Raw genomic sequence first — 17,412 nt, 5'->3', positions numbered from 1 at the left:
AGTGACTTCCTCTAATGGTATTGATAGCTTTCTGACAACCTCCCCATCCCACAATTTGATGATGTACCCAACACCATAACGGTGAGGATTCCCTCAAGAGGCAGCATCAAAATTTAATTTATACCATCTAAATTCTAGTGGTTTCCACTTAGTTTGTGCCCTAACATCTTTCGTCACAAAGCCTCCATTGCCCAATGATGGAGGGATCTTTAGACCATTCCATTTTAACCTCATTCCTCCATCCTAATAGGCGAATTTACCATTTTTGGGAATATGAACAACTATTGGCCACTTCTAGTGTTGCTACCTAAACATTATTTAGAAAGGACTCAATTGACATATCTTTTTCTTCAAATATTCTCCAATTTCTTTCCTTCGCAATCTCCCAAATCAATATAAAAAGACAAATAATCCACAAACAACCAAGGAGTTCTAGTCTTATCTTAATCAAATAGCATTTGAAGAGACTGATGATGCCATTTCGTAATGTCGTGACCCAACCAAGTTTTGCACAAAGCCAATGCCAACATTCTTGTGAAAGGGGCAACCCAAAAGTAGATGATCCACAAAATTTTCCTCTTTCTTTGATAACACACATCTTGAAGGGTCTTCATCGCCTATCCTCCTAAACTACTTTATAACTAAGATTTTCTTCTAAATGACAACCCAAGTGAATACCCCAATTTTAGGTATGTGGAATTTTCTCCAAGAAAGATAAATTGAAATATTTGAACAACGTTGAGAGTCATTCCTAGCCACTACTTTGTAACCATCTTTGGTATTAAAAATGTCATTCCTTGCACCTACCCATATAATTTTGTCTTGTTTTCTCCTAAACACTATCCTTTTGTTTGAGATAATGTCCATCACCCAGGTGATTTTCTTGATTGGAAATGGTAAGGAATGTAGATCCTTCCACCTCCATTCCAAAGAAGGATCATTATTGAAGAAGATTACATAATCTTTCACTAAGCACCCTTAGTGTTGTTTCAAATATAGCTTAGTTTTTTCTATGTCTAATATACTATCCACACTAGGATATCCACTCCAAGAATCTTCCCAAAATAGTGCTAAACTTCCATCATATATATCCCAAGATAAGAAATATCCTAGCATTGATCTACAGTTAGGCATAAAGTTCCATACCCTTGAACCTTTAGGAGGATTGAAAATCTTAAATATACCAATCAAATCATTATTGTCCTTGAGTAATTTTCCTAAATAAGTTTGGCCTATTTTAATTAGGGTCTTTATACATCCTCCAAGCCAATTTTGACCCTAGTGCCTTGTTCTACCACATTTGATTTATGAGCCCTATGCCCCCTTGATCCCTAGCTTTGCTTAATTTTTCACAAGAAATTAATGCAACTTTTTCCTTTTTTGCTAGCCCTTTTCCAAAAAAACTTTCTCATCTTCTGAGTTAGTTATTGATTTGTTTTAGATGTGAGGGCAAGACAAGATAGCAAACAAATGGACATGTAGGAGATAAAAAATTTTGAGCACATCTGTCCTCCCTATCCATGAAAGGCAACGACTCTTCCATGATTCTAAGCTCTTGTCAATTTTCCTTTCAAGGGATCCCATAATTTGGAAGTTCTTAACCCTTTATGTAGTGTTAAGCCTGAATAGAAGAAGGGTAGTTTTCTCATCTTGAAGTTAATAATCCTTAAGATTTTAGCTCCTTTACTTGGAGGTACCAATAAAAAAAATACCTCTAACTTGGCCTTACTTACTTCCTGCCTAGATGCCTTAGCATATTGATTCAAAATCTTAAGGAACTATGTTGCTTCCTTTTGCTTGGCCTTTCTGACTAACATTGTGCCATCCACAAATTGTTGGTGAGTTATGGCATAAATATTGATCATTACTTGTACACCTTCTATATGACCTACTTTGCTTGAGAGCCTTTGAAGGCCCTTCCAAAAGTCTCTGCCATAATAATATAAAAAGAAAAGTGGCAGTGAATCATTCTTCTGTGTCAATCCTTAGGAAGTTTCAAAGAAGCCCTCAAGAGACCCATTAATTAGAACTAAAATTTTGGGACTAAAAATGTAAGTGAAAATCCAATAAATTTATTTTTTATCAAATCTAAATTCCTCTAAAACCTTGCAAAGGAACCTCTAATCGACCTTGTCATATGCCTTCTTTATATCCAACTTTATGAGCATATCACGGTCTTGTTTACTTTTAATTGAATGGATCACTTCTTGCACAATATTAACTCTATCCAAGATTTGATCTAGCCTATAAAAATCCAGTTTGTTCATCAAAGATGATGCTAGGTAGAAGTTTCTTTGATCTATTTTCTATTTCTTTACCTAGTATCTTATAAATTATGTTGTAGAGGGAGACTGGTTTGAATTCCTCTATGGTTGTTAACTTCTCCTTTTTGGAATGAGAGCTATAAAGGTATTGTTTATTTTTCTAAAAAATCTTCTTGAGCTCCTTGTAGCCTCCAATGCCTCTATTAATTCCACACCAATAGTTCTGCAACATTTTTGAAAAAAAATCAATCAAAAACCATCTAGCGTAGGGACTTTATCAAGATGGAGTTGTTTTAATGTCTCTTCTACTTCATTGACTCAAAAACTCACATTGATATCTTTTTTTTCATTTGAAGTTATCACTTTGGAAACATGACTAAGTAGGTCCAATTGTGTCATGTATTCTGATCCCTCTAAATTTCTCAACAGTCTGGTAAATAATTTCATTCTTACCATCACAATATCCTTGAGATCCTCAATAAAGAACCATCTATTCTCTTAAGTTTTTAAATTATATTCAAGTCCTTGCATTGTTTTGTCACGTTATGAAAATAATTTGTGTTCTTGTCTCCTTCAACCATCCAAGTCTTTCTGTGGATTTCTATTTCCAAAATACCTCTCATTTTCTAAGAATCTCTTCACAATCCTTCATCAGGTCCCTTTCCTTCAAAAATTTATTCTAATCCATTTCATGTAAGAAGACTTATTCATTTTAGTTACCCAATGCATCTTCAATACCTTTTTATTTCAAAGATATCCTTGAAGTGATTCTTATTCCATTGAATTAGTCTATGTTTTACATAATTTAGCTTAGAGACAAAAATAATAATTTAGAGGCTTCAAACTACTTTTCTACCCTCCAAGAATCAATCAAATTTAATAAATTCTCATCTCTCATCCACATATTTTTGAACTTGAAGAGAAATCTAATGGATTTCTTATCCCCCATTAAAATAAGGTATATAGGGTAGTGCATTGACCTAGAGCATGGGAGGATGGAACCTTCCATAAAGAAAGAAAATAAATTTAGATCTCCCTTGGAAAAAAACCTATCAAGATTTTTTCTATGTTATTGAAGCCTAATTTTCTATTATTCTATGCGTAGGAGCCATTTCCTAGCTCTATTTCCAAATGATTTTTTTTTAGACCCATTCACCAAAGTCTTTCTTTGATTGATTGGGTCCTTTGATTCTTATCGCTATATCCTACATACCTCTATAGGATATATTTGATTAGGGAAACTTTCTAAGGTGAATTGTACTTCCCTTATAATATTTCTTGTCTCCAATTGGAAGACTACCTCCACTTCTCTATTCAGTATGGCTCCATCCCCCATATTATGGAGGGGAGGTCCTTCCCCAAGTTTATACTAACTAATTCCTTTATTTGTGGAATATGCATGGGTAAGTGCACCAAGATGGTGAACAAAAAAGTGGCCACATGCAAAAAAAAAAATGAAATTTTTCATAACCCGTGCATGTTCTGAAAATTCAAAAACGTGTTATGCTTGGTAACACCAATCCTAGCCAAAAACTATTAAAAAAACAAAAAGTTCCTCAAAATCGGTATGGGTTTTGAGGAACATTATGATTTATAATAAAAAATCAGAAGTTCCTCAACACTAGTACGGGTTTTGAGGAGATTTTAATTTTTTATAATAAAAAATCAAAAGTTCCTCAAAAACCATACGGGTTTTGAGGAACATTATTTTTTATAATAAAAAATTAAAATATCCTCAAAACCTGTACTAGTATTGAGGAACATTATATTTTTTAGAAACCCATGGGTTATGTAGAACTAGAAGTTTTGGCCTTAGTTCTGCATAACCCATATGGGTTATGAAGAACTAGGAACTAAATAGGAAGTGGGGAGAGAGAGAGAGAGAGAGAGAGAGAGAGAGAGAGAGAGAGAGAGAGAGAGAGAGAGAGAGAGAGAGAGAGAGAGAGAGAGAGAGAGAGAGAGAGAGAGAGGGGGGGGGGGGGGTAGCAAGAGAGGGATAGAATAGGATAAGGGGAGGGGGAGGGAGAGAGAGTTAGAGATAGAGAGATAAGGGGATTGGAAGACAGGGACATAGATAGGGGGAGAGAGAGAGAGAGAGAGAGAGAGAGAGAGAGAGAGAGAGAGAGAGAGAGAGAGAAAAGAAGAGGGGAGAGGGAGAGGGAGAGAGAGAGGGAGATTGGGAAAAGGAGAGGGGGAGAGGGAGAAAAATAAATTCGGAAAAGGAGAGAGAGAGAGAGAGAGAGAGAGAGAGAGAGAGAGAGAGAGAGAGAGAGAGAGAGAGAGAGATTGGGAAAAGGAGAGGGGGAGAGGGAGAAAAATAAATTGGGAAAAGGAGAGGGAGAGAGAGAGAACGAGAAGGACAAATGGGTGAGAGACTCGACAGACAGAGGTGTGAGGGGGAGAGAGATGAGATAGAACTCAAGGAGGATAATTAGGGCTCAGAATAGACAAAGACGGTGATGGGGGAAGGAAGACGAGAGAGAGAGGAAAAGAAGAGAGACATGCATGTATAGAAATATATATACATATATCTATATAAATATATGTATATATAACTATAGATATGCATATATACATACATAAACACATATTATATATGTATGTCTATACATATGTGTAGTAAATGCTAAGTTTACAAACATAAAATATTATGTCTTCATAACCCATACGGGTTTTGTGAAACACGAAATAATGGTTTTAGTTCTACATAACCTATACAGGTTATGTAGAATTGTGAATAGTACTTTTTGTTTTTCAAAACCCATGCGGGTTATGTAGAACTGTGAATAGTATTTTTTGTTTTTCAAAGCTCATGCGGGTTTTGGCTTAGTAAGAGGGTTGGAAAATGACCCTAAGGTTTGCAACCCCATTTTCCCCCATTTTTGTCCCTTTGAACATTTTTTCATCTTCCAACATGATTTCTCGACTTCGTCGACATCAGGTTTACAAATGATGAAGTGGGCATCTCTAAAATTACCACCATAATATCACACATCTTCTCAATTTTCTGACCATATAATTTTTTTTTATTTTTGGACAACATTAGCATAGTAAACTTTAATTCTTTTTACCAGTGCCTTGACAGTCCTCACAGACATATGTCTACCATTGTTTTAACAAATTTTGATATACTTGACCAAATTCAAAATAAATTACATATTATTGTTCTACACTAGATTCTATACACTTTAAAAAAAATAAGTTTGTATTTTTTATTATTTTGATGCAAGTTATGCCCAATGCACAAATAGGTACCAAATTTTTAGGATGCGGTCACTTCAAAAAATCATAAAAAAAAATACTCAACAGAAAATTACAAAAATATACACAACTTCTAGGTTTAACTCTTACCTATCATCCTACCAAAGGGTTTTTAAAAATACTAAGTTTAACTAAATGTTTTGTTCAAGACACAGAAAAAAGCTATGTTATATGTTTTTGAAAAAAACATGAACATTTTTTTGTGCGCGAGAGGTTTGACCCTCTTAATCTTATCCAATTTTACATAACTTTAGTAGTTTAAAAACTAGATTCAGAGCACTACAATTCTTATTGTTTTCTCAACTCCTAGTTTTTAGTGCATGACCTTCACATATCTCTTTGAATTTCAGATTTACCTGTTTTCAGAGAAAAAGAAAAAGTGGCCACTTATACCCCCTTTTTTGTTCACTATCTTGATGCACTTACTTGCATAAAGGATGCCCTCCTCTTTTTTGTGCTCCCTTATACTAGTGTATCTAACATCAGGGCCTTGTCTTTATAATTATTTATTGGTGAAATAGGGATCCACAAGATTGGATATGAATTGACTTATTTTTAAAAGGACCACCAAACATGAAAGAGGGAGTAAAATCTATAGATTCAACCACAAATAGAATGAAATACTGATTAGACTTCACCCTCTCTTTGTTTGAGTTGAAGATGATTAAGGAAATTGAAATTGAATGCTAGATATAGGGTAAATGATGCAAAATTAGTTATAAATAATATAGACAATGAGATAAAAATATCGTACACAAATGTGGAGCTAGATCTGCACTAAGGGCATAAAGAGGAACCCAACTTGAAGAAAATCTACCCTGAAATTATAGCACAAGATGACTAGAGGTGACCTTGTCCTACAACTACTAGATGCAGACAAATAGTAAACTTTCAAAATTAGAATGTCACTTCAAATGTTCTCCTAAAAGTTCATAGGAAATTTGTGAAATGAGGTGGTGTTGGGTAACCCTATCATCCAATTTTTTCTCCTATAAAATTCAAATATGATTGATATCTTCTCCTTTGTTTGAATATTCATTTGTAGCTTATGAATATGTCACCTACACATAGAAAGAGGGAAAATGGTGTTGTTGATAGGGGTTTGCCTAATTAAAAACCCAGGTTTGGAATAAACCCTTGGGTTCAATTGAAATTTTAAATGGAAATAGTATTTAGTAAATGCTAAATGATATACCTCAGATCTACTACAAATGATAATGATTGATGATTTAATAGAATTTGAATGTAATCACAGTGTTGATTCAATAACATGATGAAGATAAGAGAATCATTCATAAAAAAATGATTGCATAAAGATTGATGTAGTTTTCTATTCCATGATTCTTGAAAATGTTGGAAGGATATTGTGGGATGAAATGCCACCTTGAATGTTTGAAGATGTTTTTTATTGCTTGTGGATGGATGTAGAATGGATGAGTATGGATGATGTTTTGTGAAATGAATTGAAAGGATGCTCTTATGCAGGGTTCCCAAGGTAATTTACCAATTAGGCCAACCTCCAAGGGTCAAATTCAAACACTGAGATCAGAAATCACTGAGAAGGTTAAGTGCACTAACATATTTAAAATAGATCTTGTTTAAGGAGGACAAGTACGTCCCAGACACCCCTGTCAAAACAAGGGCACCCAAAGCACTCCTATCCACTAAGAAAAGGGCAAACTGGTGGGAAATGAAGAGCACACAATCTGATGTCGGGGTTTAGATAACTATACAAAAATTTCACATTAGTTTTGAGGAAAAAAGGATGGAAATGAACTCGGGTGAGAGCTAAGATGGGGCACAGGCACAAAAGGTCATATAAATTATGTAGGATTACATTTTATGATGCTACAATAATTATTTTAGGAAAAAATATCCATTGTCCCATATTTATGCATTCTTTCAAATTCATTAGTGTTTAGTGAGGACGCAAGGGGAGCTCATGAATTCCCCAAATTTTAAGGGTACTTTTCAACCTTAGTGGACAAGCTAGTCATAAATCCCTTTCCCAAAATACGTTTACCTTGAGATAGACTCATACCTACTTCCACTCTTTGAAACCATACTCTTTTCTTTGTGATGATCTCTAAATTATCTAAGTAATTTAGATCTTGATCCTAGTCTACCAAAATTTTGGCTTTTGTTCCTACTTTTCAAAAGAAACAGTCCTCTACAACTCATATAGAGGATGCTAGGGCTTCCCTCATATTTTAGAGAGCATCTAGGTTCTGGTATTTGATAGGAAAATTTTCTATCCTCATCCATCGTAGGAATCACCTCATTCGGTGTTTTAATGGATTAAAGTTTGGTTTCCCATCAATGGAATAAAATTGAAACCCTTATAAAATAGAGTTTTTCTATACAAAATTTCTTATTTCAAAAATTTATCCGCACATTTTGTGAGGAAAAAACCATTGGTGAGTGATTTAAAACTTACCCATCCACCATAACTTTCAATCCACTAATTTGTGATACTCTCTATTAGGTTGCTCACATCACTCAATTCTACAAATAAACTGCAATTACTACGATGTTCCTAGGTTGGAGTTAGGGTTTTTGAAGTGATCACGAAGGCTTTACATCTTTTGTTGATGGGAGCTTTCTAGTTTTTCTCCTCTGCCTTTTTCTCTATGGAGCAATTCTAGGGCCTACCATGTCTTTGTCCTTCCTTCTTTGGATTCTTATGTCCCTTTCCTCCATATCACCTAGTGGAATCCTATTAATGCCCATTGAAAAGTTTTCTAGTTCTATAGACAAGTGCCACCATCGCTCTAAGTTATTATTCCTTTGTTCTCTTTATCTATCTTGCCAACCTAGTGATCCCAAATTTTGCAAATTATGTGCCTTTTCTCCTAATCTTGACACATCTACTTTGCTTACCATCTATTCTTTGCAATCCATCCCTGAACTTCAACCATTTTTTTATAATAAATAGTTAAAATATTAAGTAAATATTCAAGATGATAAATAACTAGTTTATAAATATTAATATTATGTGTGTGTGTGTGCGTGTGCAACTTGTAATATTGGGCTGACATGTGCAATCAACATCTCTTCTACCTGAGTCAATTTTCAAAGTTCTTCCAGTTGAGGGCTAGGATCCATATTATTTGAAGATGAAAATATATGATTTCCTCTCTCTTGTCAACATCTGTTGGATATAAGTACTTCAGTGTTGTGATATACTTTGATTCTAAGATAAGATTATGGACAAACATAACATATCTTTGGAGATTTAAATCTATCTAACTAAAGTCGATACTATAGTCTAAATCTTCTAAACTCTAACTAAATCATACCATTTGGGTTTGGTGTGCTTTGTACTATACCTTGTACACCTATATTCATCTCTACTTGACTTTGAGGATACAGTTTTCTTGCTACATGTACTATTGATCTTGAATTTTCATTTTCAATATTAAACTCCATATTTGTATTACATGGATGATTACATATCTCAATCAATTGGGGATCAACTGGTTTCCTTTTTTGTCTTTCAGAATGAGACATTGGTTTAGATATTTGTTGAAAAATATTTCTATTCACATTTATTTCATTTCTATTTTCAAATTCTAATTGTTCCACTATTACTTCTACCCTTATTCTAGCATTTCTTTGTCTACCAGCTTTACTACATCTTCTTCTTTGTTCTTATCTTTGAACATCTATCATTTGTTCTCATTGTCATCTACGTCTTTGATATTCTCCTTGATATTGGCTTCTTTGCTCCTCAAATTCAAAATTTATCCTTGGTCGTGCTATAGTTGGTATTGAAGAAAATTTGAAGCTAACAAACTAAATAAAGTTTCTTTCCTCATTATCTAACACTTTCTGATCATCAAGATCCCTTGAACGACAAGATGAGAGCATACAATTCTAGAGAAAATGCTATGAACTACAATTCTAAGAAAAATCCAAACAACTAAAAAATTAACTAATTAATTTATTTATTTTGAATATTAAAATCACATCCATCTAGTGCCATTTTCTTCTAGATAAGAAATAATAAATATTCTGCTTTAATATATTTATTTAAAAATTATTATCTGCATCCATATGACGACATTGCTTTCCAAATAAGAAATAAATTATTTACATCTATTTGGCAACATTGTCTTTCAAATAAGATATTTTAAAATACTTGTACTTTTATATATTCATTTTCAAAATTACATTTGGCGACATTCCCTTCCACATATGAAATAAACTTTCTACTTTAAAATTAGAACAGTAACCATCCATATTAATATTTTTGAAGTTGATACATTCAGTATTATTATTTGCGATTAATAAAAATAAAAATAATCATAAATCAATTTTGAGATGAAATTTGCCTATGATATAAGTTTATTTTGAGAATTAAACGCTTAATGATTTATGAATTCTTCATTGAATCTAATATTATTTCATTAATATAATAAATTTATGAAATGGCTTGACCATTATGTCCTATCTTTGAATGATTCTATTGTTCAATATATGGTACTAATTATAAAATATTAATACTATAATATAAAATAATAATTTTCTTTTGTAAATATAGGTATATTTCAATTCAACATAGTCTAGCAGATCCCCATAAAATTCCATTATTATTAATAATTCTTTATTAATAATCCCATGAAAATTATCACTCGAATGCACTAGTATTTACCTCCCTATGAGTGGATATTACCATGTTGCTTCATTTAATTGAGTCATAAAAACCAAAAACCAATACATTACCATCTAGAAGAATTAGCATGAAAAGTATCAATAGTACTTATATTCCTTGGAGCGTTTACCTACTATAATGTCTAATTGTGGAATCTCTCCTCATGTATGAATTACAATATCTATACAAAAGGGCCATATCCTGCTATTGTGCAGTGTGGTAATAATTGACTACCTACTTCCCACATAAAGTAATATGAATGATCATGTCTCTTGAAGAAGACCTGAATTTTTGCAAGTGTTTTACATAGAGACACATTATACCAAATGGTTGGGATCTCTCTCATATATCTAAGCTCAACCTTGCCCTCAATATGTATACTTTTATGTGTGAGATATAATGTACACATTTTTTATTATATTCATAAGACTAAATATTGTGTTACATAGAGAAAATTGACAAGAATAATGCTAGTATCAAATTGATCCAAAACATCTTAGTTTTATTTAATCAAAGTTCTAAAATCAAATACCAAGATAATAAAGCTATAAACCAAAAATCATGAATAAATATTTAATAATCTAAAACTAGAGACCCTGCCTGCCTCTTAGATAAACTTGATTAACATTTTTAATTGAAAATTTGTATAAATAAATTATATTTATTTTTTCCTTTATATTAATTTTCATATTCTTTCACTAAATTGAAGTAGCTGGAAAAATCAATATAATGCGTACCATCCATGTTATAAAATGAGTAGTATTGTATATCCATGTTTTATAAAAAAGGAAGATCATAGATTCATAAAGAGTCCATGACAATCAAATTGAGAATAAGGGATCTGTTCTTACAAAAAGAATATAATATGATATTGATTACAAGATATAGCCACTCCATACATAAGTATACTAGTAGTTGCACATTTTTTATATGCATGCAACAGAGCGCCGATAGGCTGGCTATGTTCAAATAGTTATGAATCTATGATTAAAGAAACATAGTTTACTAGAGCTAAGTAAGGTAATTTCAAAATTCAATAGGTAGAGATATTCCATATACAAGCAAGAAAGTGTGTTATTATTATTGTAATTGGAAAAGCACATTTACAATTGGAAACTGTGTGAAATAGTTTGTTTGAAAGGTTTGATAACTGCAATGTAGCATGTGAAGCATGGCAACCTGAAAGAGGATAATAATATCAGCAAAAAATGTGGTATTATTATTGTAATCAGAAGAGAATATTAACAGTTGCAAACTATGTAAAATTATTTCTTCGGAGTTTGATGACCGCAAAATTCAGCAATTGTAAAGGTAAAGTAATTTCTATACAAGAAGCTCTGTGAACTAAGTGAAATGGTGCACGAGAGATATGGGAACCTAGGAAAAGAAAAATAAAATGCAATTAGTTGAGGCTTTGACAAAGTTAAAAGTTAAGAAGTATATATGGAAGCATGGCAATGCTTACATTTGAATTTCGAGTAGAGTGGCTGAATGCACAACAATAAGCATTGAAGTCTAGGATATGTGATAAATACCTGCAGAAAGGAAAATGTAAAATCAATGCAGATATGGCTATAAAGTGGAAGCATAGAATGCAATGGAAGGTACCATAATAGGAAATGAAATTAAAAGGGCAGTGTGATGGTACCTAATTGTTGAGTTGGAGGTTGCAGTCCATTAGATGATCATGTGTGTTTAGGTGTGCATGTTGTCATGTTGCAAGTTTTATTGAACTGAGGAAGACCATGCATGTTAAAAATTAGAATCAAGCAGTAGAAATAGTTAAAAATTGCTGTTTCAACATATATCTAATAGATTACATTGTGTAGACACAAAAATAGAAAAGGAATACCTGGTAAAAATGGCAAGAGTCAATTACTGTACATATACACTTTTTTCTGGCAAAATTCAGTTAGGAGCTTGCAATTTATCATCTAAATCACTATTACAAGATTGAAAGTTGGATCATGCTTGCATGTGGAGGCAAAACGTTAAGAACTAAAATGCGGTCTATTTTAAAGATAATCAAATGGAGGAAGGTATTTTCATAGAATATTGAACTTGAAATTGTTCATAATTTTTAAATGGAACTATTGTAGACAGCTTATGAATATCATAGTAAAAATTGACTATGAAATTAAATAATAAGAAAAGCTGGGATATAATGCAGACATTAAAAAAATAATTTGAAGGAGTGGTAGTTGTATTTTGCATTTATGGTACCTTATAACCACCTATAATAGAAGCATGATCTCTTTCAAAAGGTTCAAGTGTCAGCTGTTCAAATGATTTGAATTGCTCCTTCTGCAAATTCTGGACTTGTTGGAAGAACATTGGATATGTTGTAACAGTAGAGTCCACGTAGTTTGGCTGTAAAGAAAACATGAAGAATTAAACCCACAACTGAAATATTATATCCAAAATGTCTTCGATACATCAAGTAAACAAATGAAAGCAAGCAAGTAATTAACTATTAACAAATGTCAATGCCATGGATTATATAGTGTGAAGTTATAAAAAGAATAAAGGAAGAGTAAACATTAGAATAAAGCATGGAATACATATATAAACATATATGTTATCAGAAATGAGAAATGAAAATCAAAACAGAAACAACAATGTGACTTGACTTCCATATTAAGCTCTCTCTTATCAGAAACAGGGAAAGCACCAAACATGGATGTGAAAAGTATTAAATCACATTAACTGTCCACTGGTTGGTCTGTTCGCCACCGCAATAAATATGTAAATATATATATTACAGGAAACGAGAAACAAAAATCAAAATGGAAATGACAATGTGACTCCACTTCCATATTAAGCTTTCTCTTATCAGAAACAGGGAAAGCACCAAACGTGGATGTGAAAAGTATTAAATCACATTAACTGTCCACTTGTTGCTTTGTTCCCACTGCAAAATATATATATATATAACATTAACTATCTTGTAGCTGCTCCATTTGCCACCCCACACTCTTTTTTCACTGCACACTATTTTCCTCCCAATGCAAAGCATACATAGACATATACATTAACATAAATATACACATATATATATATATATATGTCCATGTGTACATATATCTATATATGTACATATATACATATGTATACATATACATATATATTGGGTTCTAGAAAATGTTTTAAAAGATATAGGAGTATGAATATCTTAGTGGCAAGCAAGGAAAAGTACATCTATCTGTAATGTGACAACTAATGTACTTGAACTTGGAAATGGCTATCCAACCACTAAAATGAAATGCATAAGCTAGGGTATATGAGAGGTATGAATATATCAATCCATCCTAGGGACTAAACAGTCATTTCCCTTGAGCTCAACCACATTCTTACTCTAGTCTTTAAACTAAACTAATTACCAGAGATGCTTACTCTTGCCTTACTGCAATCTTCAAACCCACATTCTTACATTAGTCTTAGTGACTCTCCTAGTTATTAGAGGTATTCACTCCTCTCTGAAATGCAATTTGTAAGTGCATTCTAATCTATATTTGGATAACTGAATAGACAAGGTCACATGCAAATCATTGTGACCAGCATGAGGAAGCTAATGTCAAAGGAGAATTTGTTCTGTAAGATGAAGCCATTTAAAAGCTTTGGCCTCTAATCCTATTTTGATTTTATGTAGATTTTTCAATTTTATATTTCAAAATTTTTGAATGTCCTTTTCAGTAAATGAATTATCGTGGATCAATAATCCTAAATTTAAAGCTAGATAGATTAACTAACCCTAGTTCAAATTGTGATGATGCCTGCTATATCATCTCTGAATGCAAACCTAAATAGATTATAGCCATGCTTAAAAAGTGGCTCTAACAATTAGTTTTATAATAGACATTTATATTTTTTAGTTGTTTAAACAAAAGCCTGTTGTTTTATGTCTAATTTCCCATGCTTTAGCTAGCAATGATGTTTCATTTCCATAGAATTATTCATGGTTTAAGCTAATGTTAGGATAAATAGATTTATGTTTAGGCCTGGAAACCCAACTATTTGTTCAATTGATTTATGGACTCCAACAATATATCATTGAAAGGAATTTTAGGAAAAATGATAATTTAAAAATCCAACTCTAATACAAATCTGGGAATTTAATGTTTAAAAAAATTCCAGTTTTGTTCCTCCTCTAGTAAATGGAATGGTGGGGGCATCCAAGGATATAGCAGTGGGCACAGTGGCAGTTGTATCTCTTCTCCTTGCCTCAATTCTTGGTGATGAGGTCTCTCCCACAGCCAATCTAGAGCTGTATTTATAGCTAACTTTGACTGCAACATTTTTCGTTGGAGCTTTTGAAGCATCCTTGCATATTTTCTTTAAGGAACTAATGATCTAAACCACCATATATTTGTTTGAGTGTAAACATCCCTTAAGGGCCACTCTCTTGTTTTGAATGTTGTTAACACATTTGAGTGCTACGAGCTGGGATTCATCTTAGACATGCTTTCACATGCAACAATAGTGGGATTCATGTGGCAAAAGCAGCCACTAGTGTAACCATCCAACAATTCAAAGGGCTCCCAACCACTATTGTAACCCTCCAACAGCTCAAAGGGTTCCTAGGACTCCAATATTTCACAACCAAAACTGATGTTGTTTCAATGGTGCAATCAGTTTCACAACAAGTTCATAAGGTTTCCCTACATTTTCCTCCTCTACTTTTATAGTTCTATTTCTAATTCGGTGTTTGATATAAAACTATGCTATAGATATGTCGTCGTCATTGTAATTGATATCATTAAGTACCATTAATTATCAATCAGATAGTAACTTCAAGATAGTAATGTCAATATGCGATAAAACTATAAGTTCTTAGGACGCAATTAAAATAAACAGACACATTGGTTAAATTTCTCAATGTAGATCTATTGTATGAGTATTTAAAGGTTAATAATCTGATGGATATTCATTGATAACATCCAATGACAATGAAGTTTTAATTACTTGCCAAGGTAAGTAACTGGAATGAAAGAAGTAGTTGAGCTAGGCTCCAACTACAAATATACAACCCATTATAATGAGAAAATAAAGATGATTGAATTGCTCAAAGTCATTTATTCAAGTGGACAATAAACAATGGGGCATTTTACATTAAGCGACCACTATAAGAGATGCAGAGATTTCAACACAAATATACAACGAAACATCATTCTGTTATTATTAGGGACCAAAAACAAGGCTTTCTCCCAATTGTTTGAACTCAACTATGACTGTGTCTTATCAAATCTTCAGTAGTAATTAAATGATAAGTGCCTATCATTGTGACATGGATGTCTGGCAGAGAAAAGAAACAAGATCAAAGTTTAGCATGAGGATGCAGATCCAGATAAGTATGTTTAATTTTTATTTAAGAGTTTCACCAATTAGTTGATTTCATACATGATTTCAATAGGGCTTTCTCTCAGAACATCATTCTATTATTATTGGGGGTCCAAAACATTCTCCCAATTATTTGATTTCAACAATGTCTGTCTTATTAGATCTTTAGTACATTTAAATGATCAATGCCTATAATTGTGATATGGATGTTTGGCAAAGAAAAGAAACAAGAGGAAAGTTCAGCATGAAGACACAAATCCAGGCAAGTACATTCAATTTTTGTTTAAGGGTTTCACTAATTAGTTGATTTCATCCATGATTGTGCCTTAGTAGATCGTCAGTTGTATTTACATGATCTACGTCTTTAATTTTGACATGAATGTCCAGCAGAGAAAACAAATAAGAGGAAATTTGACAATGAAGTCTTAGATGCAGAAAAGCAAATATTAAATCCATTTACACCCAACTCAAAAAAAATTGATTTAAAAAAAATCCCATATTAAGTAAATAAAGTGCTTTAAAACTCGAAATCCCTCTGCTACGATATCTCTTTCCTATTTTTCCTAGTCGGTATTGACCTAAGCATAGGAATCCTAAATAACTTTTTTAAAAAATTTGAAAATAGTGTGAAAGAATATAAAAAACCACACAAAATTAAGGAAAAATACGCCATTACGGACCGTTTTCATTACCTGAACTACAAAAGCATACAATGCTATTCTAGATGAAGAAACCCAACATTTAAAACTAAAAATCCCTCTACTACGATATCTCTTTCCTATTTTTGCTAGTCAGTACTAACCTAAGCATAGGAATCCTAAATAACTTTTAAAAACAACATTGAAAATACTGTGAAATAAAATACAAACCACATAAAATGAAAGAAAAATACTCCATTACGAACCATTTTTATTGTCTGAACTGTAGAAGCAATAGAAGTATACAATGCTATTCTGGTTGAAGAAACCCAGCTGCAAGCACAACGCAATCTTGTCCTCACAAAGAGAACCCTGCAGGTCTACAAAATGCAAAACTTTATCGTAGAAACTACCATTGAAATGAATTTTATGCCTACACCCACTTTGAGTTGCATTATCATACTATGAATAAAAAAATAAAAAAAATAATATGCCCCTAAAACTCGTTCAATGCTTGTCTTGGATGAAGAAACCTAGGTCCAGGCACGATGCGGTCTTCTCGCACAATCTTTGTCTTTGATGAGGAAACCTAGCTGTTGAGAAAACCCTAGCCCAAAATTTCAAAAACCACAATTCAAAGATTGCATGAGGCATAACTATACAAAACTAAATCACAATGCAAACCTAGATGCAGAATATATACAAACCTACTCATAACATTCGTTTGCAGAAAAAAACATTCGCTTGCAGAAAACAATTCTCCCAACAACTACTCCGCTCCCAAAAAAATTTGCTTGTAGAAAACAATTCCCAAATGTGGGCGTAGACACATTAACTTTTCTATTATGTCAAACGTAGAAAGTATCAAACACTAAAGTTAATGCTATTAAATCACATTAACTATCATTTGCCTCCACCGTACGCCATTCCCACACTGTTTTCTTGCCAACACAACTAAAAATAAATATATTAAATTTAATTGAGCCATGGGCCCACTTAATTGAGCTGATAGGTGTAGATCAAGCAACAAGCTTTTCATTGCCCGACAACCGATAAATGTGACCAGTAGAAATTTACCGACATACTGACAATTTTCCGGGAAAGAAAGCCCATACTAAGAGTCTATCGGCTCAATAAAAAGTGAAATAAGAAAAATTCATGTACGTTATAGAAAAGTTGTAAATGGGTACACAAGGCTAAGAATGTTTATGTATTATAATTAACCACACTAAAGTCATTTGAGTTTTATTATTTAATA

General features: G+C 32.7%; 1 long non-coding RNA gene across 4 annotated transcripts; it reads right to left on the bottom strand.

Annotated features, from left to right (window-relative positions):
- Positions 1-11,235: 11,235 nt before the first annotated feature.
- Positions 11,236-17,081, bottom strand: LOC131040011 (uncharacterized). 4 transcript variants are annotated; one of them, XR_009358478.1, is made up of 6 exons: positions 16,862-17,081; positions 16,421-16,761; positions 12,032-12,549; positions 11,828-11,912; positions 11,645-11,714; positions 11,236-11,556 (listed from the first exon to the last, which is right to left on the bottom strand). It is a non-coding gene; the product is annotated as an uncharacterized LOC131040011 (long non-coding RNA). The 4 variants fall into 4 exon arrangements; XR_009358479.1 differs by having other exon boundaries at positions 12,403-12,549; XR_009104747.2 differs by having other exon boundaries at positions 11,828-12,549.
- Between the last annotated feature and the right edge of the window lie 331 nt (positions 17,082-17,412).

The sequence above is a fragment of the Cryptomeria japonica genome, chromosome 7 (genome assembly GCF_030272615.1).
Source record: "Cryptomeria japonica chromosome 7, Sugi_1.0, whole genome shotgun sequence".
In the NCBI taxonomy this organism is placed as follows: domain Eukaryota; kingdom Viridiplantae; phylum Streptophyta; class Pinopsida; order Cupressales; family Cupressaceae; genus Cryptomeria; species Cryptomeria japonica.
This window is presented reverse-complemented; position numbering and strand designations above follow the sequence as displayed.